We start from the raw sequence: 19,807 nt of genomic DNA on the forward strand, positions 1-19,807 counted from the left end.
TCCATCTGGACAAACTTTGTCCTAATTTTCCCCTAGATTAGCTTCATTGTTTCCATACTTTAATTGTTTTCAGTTTTATTCCTTGTTTTCCTAAAATGATGTCCTCAAAGAAGATGACTGAGAGAGGTCAACTTTCTGAATTCTTGCATGTCTAAAAATGTATTTCTTTGTCCTCACAATTGTCTGATAATTTGACTGGGAATACTAGGCCCCAAATCATTTCCCTCAGAAGTTTATAAACACACTTCATCATCATCTTCTCATATCCAGTCTTGCTACTAAAAAGACTGATTTCAGTTGGATGCTCAATACTCGGTAGGTGAACCTGGATTTTCTTTCTGGAAGTTTTTAGAATTTTATCTTTATCCTTGGTAATCTGAAATAGAATGAAGACGTGTGTATGTAATATTTTATTTTGTTTTTCATATAGCCTACTTGATGCTTCATAGGCATTTCAGCTTAAAACCATCTTATTTGTTTTCAGTCCTAAAAGTGTTCTTCCTTTAATAATTTACTCTCTGCCGTTTCTTCAATTCTTTCTTTTGGAAATAACTATTCAGTCAAATGTTGGAGTTCCTAGATTGAGCCTCTATAAACTGTCTTTTCTTCATGCTTCCCATCTCTATTTTTTGCTCTTCTTCTGGGAGACTTCCTTGCAGTACTTCTATTGATTTTGTTAATAATTGCTTTTTGCTTTCAAAAGCTTTTTGTCTTCAAAAGCTTTTTGTCTCTTCTAAAGGTTCATTTTTCATAGTCTCTAGTACAGTTTTCCTAGCATCATATCTAGCATTGTCTTATGGAAAGAATGTAATTTTGAACTTTTCAGGAGATACTAATGAGAATTTTATCAGTGTTACATGTTCTCTCCTCTTTCTCAAATTGGCTCTGTTTCCAGCTATTTTTGGTTGGTTCATCTTGGCCTTTTACATTAAGATCAATCTTCTTCCTATTTCTGGGCATACATATTTGTCCATTTATACCTACAAAATAAAATACAGGCTGGTCAGTATAGACATTGGCATGGGTTTCTCCTGCTTTGTGTTGTTTTTCCAGTAGATCTCTTCCCTAACTAGCAGCAATGTGTGTGTAGGTAAGTGAGGGGTATTGGTTGACCAAGTTTACGTAGTCTTTTTAGGTAGAAAGCAAGAGGACAGTGTGGAGAACCACCAAAAAGTCCGAATGGAAATGGGGGAGACTGTTTTAGGTTATAATTCTTATAGTAGGAGCCTTAGACCTCCCTAGGAAATTCTTTAAATTTCTTTAGAGAATAGCCTCCACTCTTAGCCCTACTGGTAAACACAGGGCTTCTGGTTGCTCTGCTCCTACATGGAAAGGGGAGTCATCAGGGACCAACAGAATTGTTGCTCCAGAAATAGACTCATTGACCACCAAATTAGTACCTGCCTATTCCTCGACTAGAGTCTCTCCAGCTACCACAGGAAAGTTCAGATCCTACCTTACTATAGCCTTCTCTTCCTTGTATTTTAGGCTGAAGCTCCTGCTTTATGTTATTTGTCAACAAACTACCATCTATTTTCCATTTTCCAGAAATTCATTGAAAACTCTGCTTAACTGATCAACCACTTTACATTTTATTTATTTCTATGGATTTATTCCCTTTGTATTTTTTTTACTGACATTTCTGTGACATTTATGGACAGAGGAGCATTAAGTAAGTATACTCAAGTGATTAACTTCGTTTGCTCATTTAACAAATATTTATTGAATTCATATCAGGTGTCAATAATAACGTGAGATTAGCTTGTTGGGATTGTTGATTTTCTTACTCTAGAAAGACCATTTTTCTTCTTATTTCACACATGTAACATATGAAGTGCCCTGAAGCCCACCCCCTAGCCACAGATCCACTAAAGGAAACTAGGAGGAGCTGATTGACTGTATGCCAAACCAGCAGCCAAACTCCCTCCCTCTTCCACTCTCTCTTAGACTTTTTCAACTTTTTCTCACCCAGCCCCTCCCTTCCAGTCTGGCTTCTTACATTTTCTTAAGAGCTTGGAATAAATGACAAGACGTTAAGAAATTATTAGACCACACTTGAAAGACAAAGAAAGAAAGTTACTCTCCAACTTACTAGAGAGTTACTCTACCAAGGAAGATGCTTTTGGCCAACAACATTTTCCCACTGGTTAAAGATAGGAGTAGAATTTAAAATCTTTATGGAGTGCAAGGAAAATAAATCAACCCAGGTCTTGAACAAACATTGAGCAGAGCCTAAATAAACCTCCTTGCAATAAATCAGAGCTATTCTTTCAAACTGAGAATGACCTGGAAATGGAAGATCCTGTGTAGAATTATATAGCCCAGTTGAATCTCCTGGAATATACAGAGAAACTCAAGACGTGAACTTGGTTTACTGTGGTCCAGGACTTATAACAACCTCAGGCACAAATGCTAATTCTTTCTGAAGGAAAGTATCTTCAAAGCATTTCATATTCAAACACAATGCCCAGCAAACATAGATAATGAGGTGTCCCCCAAAATTAGTCTCAATGAGGAAAAAGCAAACCCTCAGAGACTTTAGATATCGGAATTACCACATGCAGACTCTAAAACTACTATGCTGACCATTTAAAGAAATAAAAGACATGACTGAAGATATCTTCAGAGAATGGGAAACCATGAAGAGTGACACTTAGGGATAAGTGTGGAGGCTGAATCAGCCTCTCAATCTTGAGAGTCTACCAGGAGAGGTGGTTGACCCTCATGGGCTTGGAAAAAGATAGATAGTAACAAGAACTGACAGAATCTGAACATTTACTATATACCAACTGTATTAGCAAGCTAAGCCTGCCATAACAATATACCACTGGGCTTAAGGCAAAAGATAGGAAAAGCCAAACTGTTTTTCCTATTCTCACACACTCAACACAACATAGAAAAAAGTTCACAAGGTCTATGAAGATTTTCACCCACACACCAAGTGATTCTCCAGTAGACATCAATTGGGTGTCCTATAATTTAATTCAATTTTGACACTATCTACCTGAAGTTAGAGTCAGATCCCACAGATTAAGAGCTCAGTCCCACAAGACTGCCCCCATTTCAAGCACCAGTCATAAACCCCAGGTTCTGACCTGTGTGTCTGACCAACTGGCTATAAATTGGGATTCCCATGACCCACTCCTCAAGTTCAACAATTGGCTAGGAAAGCTCATAGACCTCAGGGAAACACTTTGCTTATATTTACCCACTTATTATAAACGATGTTAAAAAGGATACAGATGAACATCCAGATGGAAGAGATGTGTAGGGCAAGGTATGGGGGAGGAAGCATACAGCTTTCATGCTCTCTCTGGGCATGCCAGCCTCCAAGGACTTCCACATATTCAGCAACCTGGAAACTTTCCAAACCCTGTTCTTTTAAATTTTTATGGAAGCTTCTTTACATAGGCATAATTGATTACGACATTGGTTGATCATTGTAGCCTTCAGCCCCTCTCCCCTCCCTGGATGTTGGGGGTAGGGCTGAAAATTTTAATCTTCTAATCACATCATTGGTTCCCCTGGCAAACAGCCCCCATCCTAAGGCTATTCAGGAGCCCACTAAAAGTTGCTTCATTAGAACAGAAGATGCTCCTATAATCTAGGAAATTCCAAGGAATTTAGGATCTCTGTGTCAGGAATTAAGGTCAAAGACCAAGTATCAGAACAGAAGATTCTCCTAGCAGCTCTATCTATAAGGGCTTTAGGAGCTCTATGTCAGAAACTAGGGACAGCGACCAGTGTATTTATTCCTTATTATTTCACACTTAAAACAATAGAAATTTATTTTCTGACTGTTCTGGAGGCTAAAAGTCCAAAGTCAAAGTGTTGGCCAGGTTGTTTCCCTCTGAGGCCTCTGTCCTTGGCTTGCAGACATCTTTCTTGTCACTGTGTCCTCACGTGGCCTTTTGTGTGTGTGTGTGTGTGTGTGTGTGTGTATCCCTGGTGTCTCTTCCACATCTTATAAAGATACCAGTTGTACTGAATTAGGACCCCACCCCTACGACCTCATTTAACCTTAATTATCTCCTTACAGGCCCTATTTCCAAATACAGTTACATTGGGAATTAGGGCTTCAACATATGAATTGTGTTATGGACACAATTCGGTCCATAACACCAAGCAATGTTCTAAGAGCTTTATAGTAAGTGCTCTGTTTAATCTTCACAACAATCTTAGGAGATAGGTATGATTATCATCTCCATTTTTTTAGAAGAGAAAACCAGCATACCAAAAGGCTAAGCAATTTGCCTTAGGTTATTCAGTATATCATTTGTATAACTGATTAAGCCAGTATTGGAATGGAGGAATATGTGCTCTTAACAATTACAATATACTTAGAAATAGAAGGTTTCAGGAGCTTGTGTTCAGAAGGTGGCAATTGTCCTGAATTTAGCCTAATCTCATATTTCAGAACTTCTTTTGGCCTAGAATGTGGTGGTGCACTGAAGGCACCTCATGGATGAAGAATGACCCCAGCCCGGCACCACTTTCCTTAGAAGGACTCAGGCAACAGCCCGGTGTCGTTATCTCATCGTGCCCAGGAGAGCCTGCTTAATACTTCCCCCATCACCTGGCAAGTTGGAGTCCAGCCCACAACCCACTTTTAAGGCATGGCTTCCTGATACCCAAGGAGCCGCCTAAGTCAGATGCTCCCTTGTTTCTGTGGTCTATGATACCACTGACCAACCCTTCTGATTATAACCAGAGCTGTCTTGTCCACGCTTTTTTTATCTGTGAGCCTCCAAGCCAGCTGTTGTTCTTGGGTTTAGTCAGAGATTCATTCATTTATTCAACAAATACTTATTGAAAGACTACTATGTTCCTAACACTCTTCAAGGAACTAGGGCTATATCAGTGGATAAAATGGTCAACAATCCCTGCCCTCAAATAACTTGCATTCTAGTGCTTTTTACTAAGAATTACTCAGTTGCTATTTGTTTGAGACAGAGGTCAGACTGGCACATGGAAATTGGAATAGGGAGACCAAGTGGAAGCCCAGTTACAAATATTTGATATAATGTATAGAAAATATTCAGGATATACATTACATGGACTGAAATTTGGTAGTGGTAGGCAGGTATGGAGGGATTAAAAAACTTTTCCCTTTATAACTTTTATTAGGTTGGTTGGTTTTCTTTTTAATTAATGAAAATGTGTTATTTTTATAAGAAAAGTAGGGTTTTTTTTTTAAGCTTGTCTGTGAAAGGAGAGGGAAAACTTCGACATGTTTAATTTCTGAAGAGAAAGTCGTTAGAAATAAGGAGTGGAACAAATGAGAGAGGAAAGGGAGTGGATGTGGGAGGGGATGAGACTGGAACACATGTGGCAGTATTAGCCTTGGGTGGGAGAAAGAGCCTCTCTTATATTGAGACAAGAAGGAAAAAGGAAAGGTTGAGTACAGATTACATATTTAGATATAGATCGAAGCATATTTGATCAAATGAGAAAGTTTTGAGGAACAAGTATAGACTGAGGAGGCAGAAAGAACTGAATTTAAATCCTAACTTCATAACTTTCTGGCTAAAACCTGTGGCCAGTTACTTAATATTTTATTCTCACCAATTGAAGTTAACAATCTTGTGGGGTTGTTGAGGCAATTAAATGTTATAATGTATGTACAGAGTTCAGCGATCATTCTCAACAATTGCTGCTTGTTTTGTTTGTTAGCCCTTTCACTCTCTGCCTGGACAGGTTTATGAGAATGGAATTCCAGAGCAGTTATTTAATAGCTCAGCATGGTCAGTCTTGCTGTTGCTTTGGCCATGACCTTGGCACCCAAGTGCCCCAGCGCCTGAGTCCATGCCATAAATTTGCACTTTCTGGTTGCTGGTACACTATCCTTTAAACTGTTCTCTTCTCTGGGACCCTCTATTAACAGCTTCTTACCCACACACCTGCCCTTCCAGTGACTGAGTTGCCTGCTAGATTACCTATCCTTTCTCCTGTGATCATACTTCTTATTAATAATATTTGTTGCTGGAATTTTTGAATTCTATCCATAAAGCTATCACCTAATTTGACCAAGAATTTGTGGCCATGCTCCCAAGTTCAGATGCCCAGCCTTCATCTGATTGTGTAAGTCTGAGTCTCTTGCATACAAAACTCACAAACACTTCGAAATGTAACTGAGATTACTGATGCAGGAGCATCAGAATTTGGTGGCCACTCTGACCACACTGATGAAGAAGATACATATTTTGTTTAGTGATAAGAAGTATTCTTAACTATCTACTTTATTATAGATTCAATTCCTCTCCCAGTGAGACACCTTGAGACAGTTTAAGTTCCCAAAAATATTTTGACCCTTTCTTTGTAATCCAGCCTCTGTGCTGGTTATGAGCTCAAACCTTCAATGCCACTTTGGTTTTGGCTTTTTTCATTGAAAGCTGAATACCTCAATGCCTTTTCCAGCAATATTCTGGGAATCTTGAACCTGTGTATGATCAGTGATTTTGTGAGCACATAGGTTACTATTGTAAACAATAACTCTAACAACCTAGTAATATACACTAAGCATGTCATTTGGATGCATTATCAATATCTGAATACACACCCTAAAATATAAGTAAGCATCCTGAAAATAGAGTGACTATGTCCTTATAGGCTTTATATTTCAAAACTTTATCAATTTACTTGAAGTATGCATACACATTTATATTATTATCAGAGTAAATGATGTAGCAATTAATGAGGATTATAAAAGCTGTTAATTTTATACACCAAGACAATTTCTAAGGACTTTCAAATGTTAAATATAAAAGACAATAGATTTATGATTAATATAAGTATTAAGAGAAAATTTTCGCTAGATAACTTTTAGAAGAACATATCCATTTTGAACCAACAGATGTTTATAGAAATTTAAAAAATAATACAAAACAGAACAATAGAGATTAGGTTTATCATCATCATAGTTATGATCTTTGTAGAACTTTTGTAGAATTGTTTGGTTTACTAGATGGCATCAAAATAATCTTCAAGAATTGTATTTTATTTTTAGATATTTAATTTCATCTATATTATGAAGTCTTTGAAGAAAAAAATCCTTTTGGGGATTTTTTTTTTTTTTTTACTTCTGTGAAGAGGACTTAAAAGCAGAATATTAATTTTGTCACCTCAGACTTTGGGATTGTTTTTTCACTTTCTTAATTTGTTCAAGTAAGATGGAATATCTGTTATTATATATATAAAAGGCTGCCAGAACAAAGGAAAGATTTTTTACTATACTTTGTAGATTATAAAACTAGCAACCCAGGACTTACTAGCAACTAATGTTTATTTGCAAAAGAAATTCATTTGCCGCTGAAGAAGTAACTGAACTGATATGCCTGGAGAGGGCAAGCATTTCCCACATGATGGCTGGCATAAAGATCTTCCTGTCATTTAAATCCATAGAAGATTCTAGAATTGGTGTGCACATAATGAAAGATAAGGAGATGAAAAAGCGAGATGACTTTTTTTCTTAAAGCCAAATCTATGTTCCACTACCACATTTTTAGATCCAAAGCTTAAAACATTAAAAGTGTTTATATAAAGGAAGTAGTTCATGAAAATACTTTAAGATAAATGTGTGTATGTACAAGCAACAATTTTTTATTTCACTTTTTATTGTGAAAATTTTCAAACATATGCAAAAACAAAGAGATAAACCCTCTTGTATGCATCTCCTAGCACAGTGGTCCCCAGCCTTTTTGGCACTAGGGAGTGGTTTTGTGGAAGACAATTTTTCCATGAACCCTGGGACCTGGGGTGAGGCGGATGGTTTTGGGATGATTCAAGCACATTACATTTATTGTGCACTTTATTTCTATTATTATTACATTGTAATATACAATGAAAAATTATACAGTTTACCATAATGCAGAATCAGTGGGAGCCCTGACCTTGTTTTCCTGCAACTAGATGGTCCCATCTGGGAGTGATGGGAGACAGTGACACCCGAAGTGTGTTGCTTATGTCCAGTCTACTCCGTAATGTCGTTTTGGTTGCTGTCACTGCAGAAAACCCTGCTTCACAAAGATAGGATGTTGGAAACGGAAGCAGGCTTTTCAGTGCTTTTGTGGCAATCTCAGGATATTCCGCCTTGACTTTAATCCAGAACATATGGAGATTTGATGTTGTCTCAAACGTACTTTTAAGGCCACTGTCATTTGCGATCTCAGGCAGCTAATCCTCTTCTAGCACCACCGTCTCAGATCCACCTCAGATCATCAGACATTAGATTCTCCTAAGGAGCACCCAACTTGGATCCCTTGCATGCACAGTTTAGAGTAGGATTCTGCTCCTATGGGAATCTAATGCCTCAGCTGATCTGACAGAAGGCTGAGCTCAGGTGAGTGATGCCAGATATGGGCTGTAATACAGATGAAGCTTCCCTTGCTCTCCTGCTGCTCACCTCCTGCTGTGCAGCCGGGTCCCTAACAGGCCACGGACTGGTACTGGTCCTCCAGCCAGGGGTTGGGGACCACAGTCCTAGCATCTACAATTATTAGCATTTTGTCATTCTTCTTTCATTTAGTCTCCATCCATTAATTTTAATTGTATTTATCTTTTCTGGAGTCTTTTAAAATTCCAGACATTATAAGTGGAACCTATATGAATTTCCACGTATATCTCTTAAGAGATAAGGATTTAAAAAACACACACACAGAGCCCAATACAATTATTACACTTAACGAAAGTTATTAAATGCCTTAAATAACCAGTCTGTGTTCAATTTTCAACTGCCTTAAAATGTCTTTATGGTTCAGTTATTATTTTGTTCGGTAATTAGTTTGTTCAAATTAGAATCTGAAGATCAACACATTGTATTTGTTTCATATGTCTTTTAAGTCTTTTTAAATCACTAATATTTCTCCCTCCCTTTTTAGTTTTCTTTTTTCTTATGTCATTAATTTGTTGAAGAAACTGGATCATTTGACTTTCAGAAATTCCCACACTGGGTATTTGCCTGATTGCGTATTCATAGTGAAAGGCACAACAATTTTAAGACTGTTTCTGAAAATAATCAGAAACATCTCCTTGAAGCAGTACACAAAAATTTATCTCATAGGCTTGTCTTAAAAAATGTTATCAACAGTATCAACCAAATCTTCAAATCCCGCAGTTGAATTAAATCTTTGCCTTAGTCAATTAAAACAGGAGAGGAGGGAAAGTTTAATCCTTTTAGCAGCAACATCGGCAGCAGCAGTACCTGCACTGACAGCCTAGCTAAAATAATTAGCTCCTCTAAAGATCATTTAAAATTAAATTATCACACAAACCCCAATTTGATGCTTAGTCTTACAAATGCACATATAGTGACCATAAGGGCAATGTAACTTCTGGCTGTTAATCAGTTAAGTTTCCTGCACTGTAAGTTCAAACTGTTAAAATTGAGCTGCTGATACTTTTTATAATAAACTTTTTAATAATAATTAAATTTTGTTTAAGGTTTCAGATTAATTATTCCAGAAGGTTATTCTTTTATGGTGACATTTTGTTTGGCCTCTAATGGTAGAGAGAGGACAATGGAGCAAAAACAGGCTTAGGGAAGAAAATCATATGTTTAGTTTTGGACATATTTCATTTGAAGTGTCCTTCAAACACTTGCACAGTAATTTTGAGTAGTTCATTTGTTTTATGGATCTGGAAGTAAGTTGAGAAGTTTGAACAGAAGGCGAATTTGGGCATTTTCAGCTATATGGCTAGGGCCTAAAGAGAATAGAGAGATAAAAAGGACACATTCTTTCAAAATAAAATTATAAGCTCCTTAAGGATGCTATATACCCAACAGCTAATTTAATGTCGGCTTCTCAAAAAGTATTCAAAAAGTATTTATTGAATAAACGAAGCCAATTTAGTAGCTGATCCTTCCCTTAACAAATATCCCAGATACTGGTGAATACACACTTGCCTTCCTTCTTCAAGCTTCCACGCTATACTACATTTCAGAAACAAGGTTCCCCTCTGCAAGATATAATCAGGAAGGACTATCTTACCTGGCCTCACAAGCCTGGTCACGTCAGCTATCAGAGACCATATGAAGCAAGCTCCTGGGTAGTCTTCATACTACATCCTCCTCTCTACTCAACCTCTAAATGTTGCCGTGCCCCAGAGATCCCTCTCAGCTTCCCTTTTTCTCCTCTAAATTTATTCATTAGGTAATCTAATCCAGTATCATGGCTTTAAATATCATCTATTATATGCTGACTGCTTGAAAAATTCATAACTCCAGCTCTATTATCACCCCTGAATTCTAAGCTCTTATATCCAACTATTCATTTGAAAGTCTCCCTTGGATACCTCATAGATATTTCCAACATAAAATTTATGAAATGTCTACCATGAAATCATTGTTCCTAATGATGCTCCTGCACCAGCCTTCCCCAATCCAGCAAATAATAACATCTTCTAACCTTGTTATTCACATGCCAAACTTTGGACGTCCTAAATTCCTTCTTCTTACCCCCACATATAATCCATTAGTATATCTTGTCAATTCTACTGACAAAAGCTAGTTTGTCTGTGTTTAATTCTCCTTCAATCTCTAATAACATCATTCTGGTCCAGGCACCATTATCTCTTCCTCTCCCTCCTGGATCTCTGCAATGGATTATCTGTTATTTGTGCTTTTACAGGCATTCTTCCATAGTTGTTCACTCTTGTTTTGCTGTAATTCATTTTTTTTAAGGGGCTATTTTAGCCCTTTAGCTTGGGATATAATTCATTCTTAAAGCAGCTTGAGCAATGTTTTTGTTTTTGTTTTTTGTTTTTTGAGACAGAGTCTTGCTCTGTTGCCCGACCTAGAGTGCCGTGGCGTCAGCCTAGCTCACAGCAACCTCAAACTCCCAGGCTCAGGCAATCCTCCTGCCTCAGCCTCCCGAGTAGCTGGGACTACAGGCATTTGCCACCATGCCCAGCTAATTTTTTCTGTATATTTTTAGTTGTCCAGCTGATTTCTTTCTATTTTTAGTAGAGACAGGGTCTCGCTCTTGCTCAGGCTGGTCTGGAACTCCTGAGCTCAAACAATCCTTCCGCCTCGGCCTCCCAGAATGCTAGGATTACAGGCGTGAGCCACCACACCCTGCCTTGAGCAATGTTTTTAAAAAATCATGGAAAAGAAAACAAAAGTATAATAGGGTGGATTAACAACGCTGAAAATGGTTTATTAAAAATTATAACAAAATAAACATACCTTAGGTAAAATTAATAAAGCAAAATTGTAGAAGTCAAGACCTTAGAAAACTGAGGGAAAATGTGAACATAGTTATAAATCAATACAAAGGACCTGAAAAAGTAAGAGAATAATAAGAATAAAAAGTTTGTGCCACTAAACAGGAAAACATGGACATTATGAACAATTTTCTAGAAAATTATAACAACAAATCAGACTCAAGAAGAAATAAAAATACACAATGGGATATTACTTCACATCCACTAGGTTAACAAGAATCAAAGAATCAGATAATGACAAGTTTTGGTAAGAAAGTGAAGAAATGAGAACCTTCATACACTGCTGGTGGGAATGTAAAATGGTATAGCTGCTTTGGAAGACAGTTTGGCAATGCTCAAAATGGTTAAAAATAAAGTTTTCATATGACCCAGAAATTCCACTGCTAGGTATAATCATAAGAGAAATGAAAGCATATGTCCATTAGAAACTTATAATAAATGCTTACAGCAGCATTATTCATTATCATGGCTCCAAAGTGGAAACAACCCAAAAGTCCATCAATGGATGAATAGGTAAAAATTATAGTATATTCACACAATGAAATATTAGTGGTAATAAAAAGAAATGAAGCATTGATATATGCTATAATATGGAAAAACCTTGAATACATTATGCTTGGTGAAAGAAGCCAGTCACAAGAGACCACATCATATGATTCCATTTATAAGATATGTCCAGAATAGGGAAATATGTACAGACAGAAAATAGCTTAATGACAGATTAGTGGTTGCCTAGGGCAGGTGAGGGGAAGGAGGCTGGGTGGCAGTGACTAAAATGTACGAAATTTTTTTCTGGTGTAATGAAAATGATCTAAATTGATTGTGGTGATGGTTGCATAATTTTGTGCTAAATGCACTAAGTGTGCTAAAAAAATACTAAAAATCATTGAATAGTATACTTTAAATGGGCAAATTGTATAGTATATGAATTATATCTCAATAAAGCTGTTACCAAAAAAAAATCTGATGTCATTTTATGCTTTAAAAAAGTCCCCCAATGGCTTCCCATTTTGTTTATAATAGATTCTAAATTTCTTGCTGGAATTAGGTTTTTCTTCCCCTAGAATATTCTTCTCCTATAACTTCCCTGGTTGTCCACTATCACAGTCATACCCCCTTACTTCCTAGTACTTCCTCTAGTCTGATGAAATACTCTTCCTTGGCCCTCCCTTCCAACCTTTCTAATAGGTACTTTGAATTCCAATCTGTGATAAACAAAGTTTCCTATGTATTTCTTTTGACAGGACTGAAAAAATTTTCCTTGTAGGGCCTGGACCCTGTAACCAAATTTTCTTGAGTTTCTCTCTTTGTAGACATTAAGTTACACACGTGATTTTGTAATTTTTTTCTTCAGTTTTAGTTTGAATTCAAACACACATTACAACAAGTTCTTCGCCTTTAGTGATATAATTTGAAAGAATTATGAATGGGTGCCTAGCTCAAGAATGCTAGGAATGGTCCTTTTTGAGAAAAGCCATGATTATATTTAGCCCCATAAGAAGGAAGACCCCTAACCCTCATTCCAAGGCACTCTTGTCCAATGGACATGTATTCTGCTGTTACTGTAACTTGCTGAGCTTCTTGTTGAAAGTGTCACCAGCTTTGGACTCATGACATAGACTCAGTGTATTTTGCGAAACCACAAGCTTCAGGGAAGATGACAATTCCTTTGTTTGTCTTCTTCCTGGGTTAGGGAGAGCTGTAATCTTTGCTGTGCCTGTGAACTAAGGACTTTCCTTTTGCTTCCCCACTCTCTGGGCTTAGGTGCTGGAAGCATAAACTTGTTTTCAATTATACCTGATGAATCTGGTTCTGTATGTGCTCAGACTAGAAACAATGGCTCTAGCAACTGGGTAATAAGACTTTAACCAGATGGAAGTTGTATATAACTACCTCCTACCAGTAGCCTTTCATCTCCTTGTCTTTTTTTGCATAAATTTATGGGGTACACATGAAATTTATTATAGGGATAGATTGAATAGTGGTCAAGTCAGAGCTTTTAATGTCTCCATCAACAGAATAATGTACATTATACCCATTAAGTAATTTCTCACCACCCACACCCTTCCTTCCCCGCTGAATCTCCATTGTCTGTCACTCCACAATTTATGTCCATCTGTACACATTATTTGTCTCCCACCTATAAGTGAGAACATGCAGTATTTGTCTTTCTGTATCTAACTTGTTTCACTTAAGATAATGGGCTCCATTTCTATCCATGTTGCTGCAAAAGACATACTTTCATTCTTTCTCTCTCTTTTTAATTTTGTTTATTTATTTTTCTTGAGGCAAGGTCTCACTCTGTCATCAAGGTTGGAGTGCAATGGTGGGATCATAGCTCACTGCATCTTTGAACTCCTGGGCTCAAGCAATCCTCTTGCCTCAGCCTCCTAGGTAGGTGAGACTACAGACATGAACCACCATGACTGGCCGATTTCGTTCTTGTTTATGGCTGAATAGTATTCTGTTGTATATATATACCACATTTTCTTTATCCAATCATCCACTGATGGACACTTAGGTTGATTCTATATCTTTACTATTGTGTATAGTGCTGCAATAAACATGCAGCTATCTTTTTGATATGGTGATTTCTTTTCCTTTGCATTGATACCAAATAGTGGGATTGCCTGATTTAATGGTAGTTCTATTTTTATATCTTTGAGAAATCTATGTTTTTCATAGAGGTTGCACTAATTTCTATTTCCTCCATCAGAACAAGAGCATTTCCTTTTCTCAGCATTCTTGCCAACTTCTATTTTCTGTCTTTTTAATAATAGCCATTCAGATTGGTATGACATCTCATCTCATTGTGATTTTAATTTGCATTTCTCTGATGATTAGTGATGATGAGCAATTTTTATAGCCTATTAGTCATTTATAAGTCTTCTTTTGAAAAATGTCTATTCATGTCCTTTGCCCACTTTTTTTTTTTTTTTTTTGAGACAGAGTCTTGCTGTGTTGCCTGGGCTAGAGTGAGTGCCGTGGCGTCAGCCTAGCTCACAGCAACCTCAAACTCCTGGGCTTAAGCGATCCTACTGCCTCAGCCTCCCCAGCAGCTGGGACTACAGGCATGCACCATCATGCCTGGCTAATTTTTTTTCTATATATATTTTTTAGTTGGCCAGATAATTTCTTTCTATTTTTAGTAGAGACGGGGTCTTGCTCTTGCTGAGGCTGGTCTCAAACTCCTGACCTCAAGCAATCCACCTGCCTCGGCCTCCCAAAGTGCTAGGATTACAGGCATGAGCCACCGCGCCCAGCCTCCTTTGCCCACTTTTTGATGGGATTATTTGTGGGGTTCTCTTTGTTGTTGTTGAGTTGTTTGAGTTTCTTATAAATTCTAGGTATTAATCCCTTGTCAGATGTATTGTATTCAAATATTTTCTCCCATTCTGCAGGTTGTCTGTTCACTTTTTTTTTTGCTGTATAGAAGCTCTTTAGTTTAATTAAGTCTCATTTATCTATTTTTGCACTTGTTGACTGTGCTTTTGAGGTCTTAGTCATGAATTCTTTGCCCAGACTAATGTCCAAAAGAGTTTTCCCTAGGTTTTCATCTAGTGTTTTTATTATTTCGGGTCTTACATTTAAGTCTTTAATTCATCTTGAGTTGATTTTTTGTACTTGCTGAGAGATGGGGTCTAGATTCATTCTTCTGCATGTGGTGATCCAATTTTCCCAGCAACATTTATGGAAAAGGGTGTCATTTCTCCAGGGTATGTTCTTGTCAACTTTGTCAAAGATGGGTTGGTTGTAAGTATGTGGCTATCTTTCTGGGTTCTCTGTTCTGTTCCATTGATTTGTCTATTTTTATGCTAGTTCCATGTACTACGGCCTTGTAGTATAATTCGAAGTCAGGTAACGTGATGCCTCCAGCTTTGCTCTTTTTGCTTAGGATTGCCTTGGCTATTTGGGCTCATTTTTGGTTCCATATGAATTTTAGGATTGTTTTTTCTAGTTCTGTGAAAAATGATATTGGTATTTTTAATAGAGAATGCATTGAATTTGTAGATTGCTTTAGGCAGTGTGGTCATTTTAACAATATTGATTCTTCTGATCCATGAGCCTGGGATATTTTTCCATTTGTTTGTGTCATTTACAATTTCTTTCATGGGTGTTTCATAGTATTCCTTGTAGAGCTCTTTTATCTCCTTGGTTAAATATATTCCTAGATTTTTTTTTTTGGTAGCTATTATAAATGGGATTGCCTTTTCAATTAGGACAATACAAAGGACCAACAAAATGAAAAGTGAGTTCTTTGAAAAGATAAACAAAAATTGACAAGCCACTAGCTAGATTAACCAAGTAGAGAGAAAATCCAAATAAAGAAATCCAGAAATGAAAGAGGAGACATGACAGCAGATACCACAGAAATACAAAACATCATCAGAGACATATTCTTTTTGAGTTAATTTTTGTATATGGCTTGAGGTAAGGGTGCAAGTCCATTTTTTTGCATGTGGCTAACTGGTTGTCCCAATATCATTTGTTGAAAAGACTATTCTCTTCCCATTGAATAGTCTTAGCACCCTTGTTGAAATCGTTTGATCATAGACACATGGGTTTACTTCTGAACTTTCAATTCTAAATTGATGTATATGTTCTCATCCCAGTAACATACTGTCTTTATTAATGTTACTTTGTAGTAAGTTTAGAGATCAGCAAATGTGTGTCCTCTAACTTTCTGCTTCTTTTTCTGTGTGTGTGTATGTATTTTTTTTTTTTAAACAAAGTCTCAGTCTATTGCCTGGGCTAAAGTGCAGCGGTGTCATCATAGCTCACAGCAACCTCAAATTCCTGGGCTCAAGGAGTCCTCCTGCCTCAGCCTCCCTAGTAGCTGGCACTACAGGCATGCGCCACCATGCCCGGCTAATTTTTCTATTTTTAGTAGAGATAGGGTCTTGCTTTTGGTCAGGCTGGTCTGGAACTTCTGAATTCAAGCAATCCTCCTGCTTCAGCCTCCCAGAGTGATAGGATTACAGGCGTGAGCCACTGTGCCTGGCCAGTGTTTTATATTTTTGTTGAAATTTATTTTCCTTACTCTATTCTAAATAGTGATTGCTATTTATGGGGAATCTATAAATTTCTCAGTGATTTTTTTTTTTATATCCAGCCTAGCACCAAGGCAACTCTTTAGTGCTAATAACTATTTAGTTGATTCTTTTTGGGAAGCGGTTTGTATTAATATCATATGCAAATAATGGTCATTGTGTCTTTTCCTTTTCTATATCTATTGGTTTTTTAGTATTGGCTAATATTGAATAATGGTGGTCATAGTGGCAGCCTTGTGTATACCTGGCTTGCGTGGGGATGCCTCTAGTGTTTCATCATTAAATGTGATAAATTAAAGGAGGTATTATTGAGCTGCATCTTTAAAGGATGTAGGAACAATCAGATAAAGTGGCAGGAGGGATTGTGGTGGTGTTTGGGGTCATTTGAGAGTGAGTATTCCTTTCAGAAGTAGTGGCATGAGCAAAGACTTTAAGGCGAGGGACGCTGGATGGATGTATGTAGGAAACAGTAAGTAGTCAGGTATTGTCATATCATAAATTAAAAAGTAGGAAATACAGAGCTAAGGAACTAAAGCGTTAGGTAAGGACCAATCCTAATGTGCCTTGATTACCATATTAAGATGTTTTAATTTTATTCTTTATAATTTGGAGAATCATGGAAAGATTTCAAGTAGGGAGGTGATATTGCGAGAGACGCTTGCACACTTTCTTTGTTAAAAGAATTTTGATTATTTTTATGGCTGCAGCAAGTCCAATCCAGATAACAAATCATTTGCAGTTTTTGAAACACATCAAGTTTTCTGGTACTTCTTTGACCTTAGGGCATCCCCTCTGTCAGAAATGCCCCACGTTCACTCTAGGCCATATAAAACATTAGTATATGTCTTGTGCACCAACGGCTGTCACATCAGGCTGAATTGCAATTGTCCACTGCCACTCTTTTGAGTTCCTTGAGGGCAGGAACAATGTCATTTATTTCTGAAACCTACTTGGGGACATAATGGAATAGATAAATAAACAAGCAAATAAATGAAGTTGTAGGTGGCAGGGAAAGTAATGCAGAGGGTTTGAGAAAGATAAGGTCACAAAGATAGTTAATCACAAAGTTGGTTAGAAACCTGATGCCTCTGATCTCTTTTTACTGTTTCCGTGCACCTTAGAGTTGCTGAACATTGCAAAGGTGCTTTATGGCTTGCACAGTTCTGATACACGGAAAAGCTTTATTGTATTATTTGACCCAGCCTTCCTAGGTCCCTTGAACTCTGGTGTGCTATGTAAATTATTCACCCTTGGACAGGGCTTGCACCTCACTTCCCTTCACCCATTTTTTACTGTTGGAAGCCCAAGTGGCTGGGAGCCAACCTTTTGGAGAAAATAAGTTAAGAAATGTGTGGAAGGAAACAAGCCTGATAATGTAAGAAACAAAGTGTGTGGGTGAAGCCTCCAAATTCAATGATCTCAGTAAGAAGACTGAATATTTTGACCCTGTTGTTTTGAGTCTATGTTTAATCATAAAATCATTTAAATGTGATTCCAAACTAACATGAAAGAGTGTGTATCTAGAAAATGTTTTCCACAGAAAACTCCATTCAATGATTTTAATATTTTTATTGACTTTCTGCTCATTGTGGTTAACTCTTCCGATTTTTTTCTATTTTTACTCCAGTGAACTGATACTGTACGGATCAAAGTTTCAGTGATGCCAAACATTTTTCATATCAATATTGTCTTTTTATCTGCACTGGGAACTATTGTTGATGACCTTAATTTCTGCCAGGTTCAATTTTCCTGGGTCGATGATTTAAGATCCACATTTTGTCAATTTTCTTTCTTTTATAATTTTTTAGTCAAATACAAATACACTGTCAGTTTTAGCCATTATTAATGGTTTTGTCCTGTTTTCCTACCAAATTTAATTTTCCCACGTTAATTTGGTGTTTTCAACGTTACTGATACATGCTGATTTTCCAATGAGTCTTTTAACTGAAACAGTGTGCTGTGTACGGTTATAGCCATTACCAATATTATCATGTTGGAAATTCTACTAACTTTTCTGTGAATTGGGTAAAAGCCATATAGTTGTGTTTACACCTGGAAGCAAAAAGCAAAGATCATTCGTTGACAAACGTGAATCTGGGTACTTGGCTGGTTCAAAATAATAGAATCAAAACATCATATTTATGGCAAGCTTGTCGACTTTTTTAGGATTAGAAGTCTTTGTTTTGTAATTGTGACAGCCTTATGGTTCTTATGTTTTCTTTTTAGTTTTTCTTAAATTTACTAAAATTTCTCTGAAAAGGTAAGTTTTCTTCAGCTCCTCTAAGGGGATTTTCCAGCTAATGATTTCCCTTATTGAGTTCTACTCAGATTTTGTTTATAACAATAATTTTATTCTTTCCTAATGCTCTTTTGAAATTTAATATTGAGGTCCAGAAGAATAGTAAAGATAGTGTTAAGTTTGTTTTTGTAATTCATCCCAGGCATCCCAAATGAAAAAAATTTTAATTACTCATTTCTATTTTCCTTTTTCAAAAAACCATTAAAAACCGGTTGTAAAACAAAGTGTTGAGGAATTGATGAGTCAAGGCAGGGGTGGAAATCTAGGAATCCAGTATAATTAGGACAATCCAAACCTCCTTTGAAGAGAGCAGTTGTTATTGGGAGTACTTAAATATCGAAGACTGGAGAGAAGAACAGATTTTTCCACACGCTTGTGACTTAGTCTTCAACCCTGCAATGATGTAACAACGTGGACCACAGTTGGTGGAGGCTTAAATCGACAAGTACCATACCGCTTTTTAGAGTGCAGACTACACCGCAGGTGCTCAGCAGGTGCTGGCTGAACACCGTAATGATCCCTGCAAATAGAAGATACAATCCTTGTTCCTGAGGAGCTCATTTTGGTCAGAGTGATTGATAGCAACAATGACTTCATAGAGCTTATTAAGGGCTGAGATAGAGGTCAGCCCAAGCTGCTGCGGAAGTACATAACCTTCACCAGCAGTTCTCAAACTTTTTGGTCTCAGGAGCCCTATAAACTTAAACTTTGTGAGATTCCCAAGAGCTTTTCTTTGTATGGTTGTATCTATTGATAGTTACCATTTTAGAAATTAAACCTAAGAAAAATTGGAAACATTGTTATTTTGAAATAATAAAACTATTGCATGTTACCATAAATTTTTATTATGAAAATATATTTCCCAACAAATTAATGAAAAGAGTGATACTGTTTAAAATTTTTGCAAATTTCCTTAATATCTGGTAAAAGGGGCGGCCTTGCACAATTAACAGGAAAATATCTAATCCCACAATTTCTTAGTGACAGTTAAAGATCAATCCTATGAGTTCTCTAACAGGCACCCTGCAGTTGTTTTGCACAACTTCTGAAAAGAGTTGAACAAATGGAAAAGAGATGTAAATCTTTCCCTTATTTTAAAATTGCTTTTGAGGATTTGTTTGTACATAGTTCCTGAGTGAATAGCAGAGTGCGAGTTTCAGGCCTCAACCATATCTTAAGGGCAGAGTCACATCTCCTGCAATAATCCCTTCTCCAAGGAAAGGTAGGAGAGCCAATT

The sequence above is a fragment of the Lemur catta genome, chromosome 2 (genome assembly GCF_020740605.2).
Source record: "Lemur catta isolate mLemCat1 chromosome 2, mLemCat1.pri, whole genome shotgun sequence".
NCBI classification, from domain to species: Eukaryota; Metazoa; Chordata; class Mammalia; order Primates; family Lemuridae; genus Lemur; species Lemur catta.